The sequence below is a fragment of the Mauremys reevesii genome, linkage group 14, assembly GCF_016161935.1.
Source record: "Mauremys reevesii isolate NIE-2019 linkage group 14, ASM1616193v1, whole genome shotgun sequence".
NCBI classification, from domain to species: Eukaryota; Metazoa; Chordata; order Testudines; family Geoemydidae; genus Mauremys; species Mauremys reevesii.
In genome coordinates, this window is record NC_052636.1 from 30,554,529 (window position 1) to 30,557,745 (window position 3,217).

At 48.4% G+C, this 3,217-nt stretch overlaps 1 non-coding gene across 1 annotated transcript; it reads left to right on the forward strand.

Annotated features, from left to right (window-relative positions):
* The first annotated feature begins 1,958 nt into the window (after nucleotides 1-1,958).
* TRNAV-AAC lies at nucleotides 1,959-2,031 on the forward strand. Its single transcript has one exon. It is a non-coding gene; the product is annotated as a tRNA-Val (tRNA).
* Nucleotides 2,032-3,217: the final 1,186 nt, after the last annotated feature.

The following is a 3,217-nucleotide window of genomic DNA, read 5'->3' on the forward strand; positions in this document are numbered from 1 at the left end:
GCAGTGGCGAGGGGGCGGGTGAGCCGGCAGAGAGCCAATATTCATAACTTCAACTACAAAAATGAAACACATCTAGAGATAGCATCATTATAATCAGCCAATCAGAACCTCTCCATAGACCCCTTACACGACAACCTTTCTACAATACTGGCTACAAATATAGAACAGTTGTCGCAACGGTGATCTATACAGATACAGGTTATGTCAATAACGTCACAGGAGGTGACACGGCATCAGTGAGACTGATACTGGAATACTGCCTCCAGTTTTGGTGTCCTCGTTTGAAAAAGATGTTGTGAAATTGGAGCTGGGGCAGCAAAGAGCCACCAAAGGTTCTGAGGGCTGGAGAGCTATTGAAAGAGCTCAACCTGATTAGCTGATCAAAAGAAGATTGAAAGGTGACTTCATTGAAGTGTTGAAGTGCTTCAAGGAGAGAAAAGATTTGGGAATTAAAGGGCTCTTGAATCAAGCAGAGAAAGGTATAACAAGACCCAATGGCTGGAAGATGAAAAGAGACAAATTCATATTACAACAAAGGCACAAATATTCAACAGCGAGGATGATTCACCACAGGAACAAGCTACCAAGGAAAATGGTGGATTCTCCATCTCTTGATGACATTTCATCTAGACTAAATGCCTTTCTGGAATGTATTTGCCCCCAAAGTAGCTATTGTGCCATACAGGAGGCCTGTGATATGCAGGGGGTCAGATTAGATGCTCTAATGGTCTCTTCTGGCCATAAAGTCGACTAATTTCTGGCAAACTGAGTGTAGCATTGGGAGCAGCATCTGATGTTTCCCTGTCTAGCCGGCTTGCTGCCTAGAACGAACGCTCCTTGAGTGGGGTGATCCACAGGGAGTAGCTCAAACCTCCAAAGTGCCTGGCCAGGTGCAGGACATTAGCCCAGCAAGGGAGGGGTGGGGCAGTGACATCACAAAGGCCTTTGGCAGGACCTCAGCCTATTGGTCCAAGGTGGTGGGGAGGTGGTGACCTCACAGAGAGATGCTGACATCAGCCAGGCAGGACCGGGGCGAGGGGCCAGGGAAACCTCAGAGACCCCTGTGGCTTTGCTTCAGCAAGTCTCCTTCTCCAGGTCTCTCTCTTTGAGGACTGAGAGAGTATTCGGGTTCACGGATGTGAGCGCCAGGAGGAACCTCTTTCGAGTTTTCTCCTTCCCTTTTAGTGATTTTACTAGAAAACAGCCATCCCTGTTTAGAAGGTAAGAGCCTCCTGGAGGTTTGAAATCTGTTCAGTCTGATCCATCTGGTGACAGTTGAATTCTAGGCATGGAAAACACGAGCTTAAGGAGGCAGAATTTTATTCTGCACCTGTGATTTTGTCTCTTAGAATCACTGGGGACATAAGGGTTTGTCCTTTTTGTTTCACCTCTTGCTCCATCCACTGTCTGATCCCTCTTTTCTCTTCGTGTCTTCCTTCCTTTGTCCTTTCTCCTGTTCCCCTCCCAAAATCAGGTTTTTTTCTCCTGCTGATAACAGCTCACGTTAACTGATCACTCTCGTTATGGTGTGTATGGCAACACCCATTTTTTCACGTTCTCTGTGTATATATATATCTTCCTACTGAATTTTTAACTGCATGCATCCGATGAAGTGAGTTTTAGCCCACAAAAGCTTATGCTCAAATACATTTGTTAGTCTCTAAGGTGCCACATGTTCTCTTTGTTCTTTTGCAGATAAATTAATGGAGGTTAAGTCCATTAATAGATATTAGCCAGGATGGGTAAGGAATGGTGTCCCTAGCCTCTGTTTGTCAGAGAGTGCAGATGGATGGCAGGAGAGAGATCACTTGATCATTTCCGGTTAGGTTCACTCCTCTTGGGCACCTGGCATTGGCCATTGTTGGCAGATAGGATATAGGATTGGATGGACCTTTGGTCTGACCCACTATGGCCATTCTTATGTTCTTATGAAGGGAAGGGCACAGCCCCATCACAGAGTTTCTGTAGTGTAGTGGTTATCACATTTGCCTAACACGCAAAAGGTCCCTGGTTCAAAGCCAGGCAGAAACAGGATGGCTTCCTTTTCTCAGCTCCTAGAGGCCTGTCCCTGCTGTTGTAGGAACAGCAGTGATTTCTATGCTCAAAATGTCTGTTATACTTCCTCTCCCTCTCTGAATGCCTGTGAAGTGGCTTTCCCCCTCCTCCTCCCGCTCTCTCCTGCAATGCTTGGGGGATGAATGGGCTGGTTGAAGATCAGAAGAGCTTCCAGGTAGACAAGGTGTCTGGGACTCTCATTAGGCAGCACTCGCACACCCAGAGCAGGAACCCTGCATGGACACTGGCTGAGGTGGAGTGTGACCCACCAGATGCAGCCAAGTCATCTCTAGTCGCAGGCCATGAGGTTCAGGTCCTTAAAAGGGGAAGGGGCCCTGTGCTCAGCTGTGCTTTCACAATGCTGCCTAATGAGAGCCCCAGACACCTTGTCTATCTAGGAGCTCTTCTGATCTTCCAGTTGTTCAACCAGCCCCTTCATCCCACAAGCATTGCAGGAGGGAGGGGAGGGGGAAAGCCACTTCACAGGCATTCAGAGAGGGAGAGGAGATGGGGCGGGGCGGCGGGGGGAGTGTAACCGACCTTTTGGGCATACAGGTTATACGGAGCACACAGATCACTGCTGCTCCTACAACAGGGTAAGTTCTCAAGCAGCATGTTTCTTACTTTGCCCATCTGCCAATTTTGATGATTATCGATGGAAATATTTTGCCATTGGGTTGTGTGTTTACACAGAAGTTGACATTTACCAACAAATATGTAATTCTTCCAGTCCTGCCTAGTCTGCAGTTGATGGGTTTAGAGGGACACATTCACTCTTCCAGGTCCCCAGGCCAGGCCTGTGCTCTCAACTTCCCACACTGCTGGGATCCTTCCCTGGTCTCCCCTCAGACCTCTGCCCCCGACCCCACTTCTGGGATCCCCTCCCCACACTGTCTAACTCCCCTGCTGGCAGGATCCCTTCCTGTTCCTTTCATTTCCTGTCTCCACTCTGGGCAAAAGCTCTGCACGGTTCCCACACCAGAAGTTGAACCCAGGCCCCATGGATGAAAACCAGGAATCCTGACCACTAGCCCATATGGGACTATTGGTGCATCTGATGAAGTGGGGATTCACCCACAGCTCCTGCTCCAATACGTCTGTTAGTCTATAAGGTGCCACAGGACTCTTTGCTGCTGTTATTACTACAACTCTCTAAGCCAAC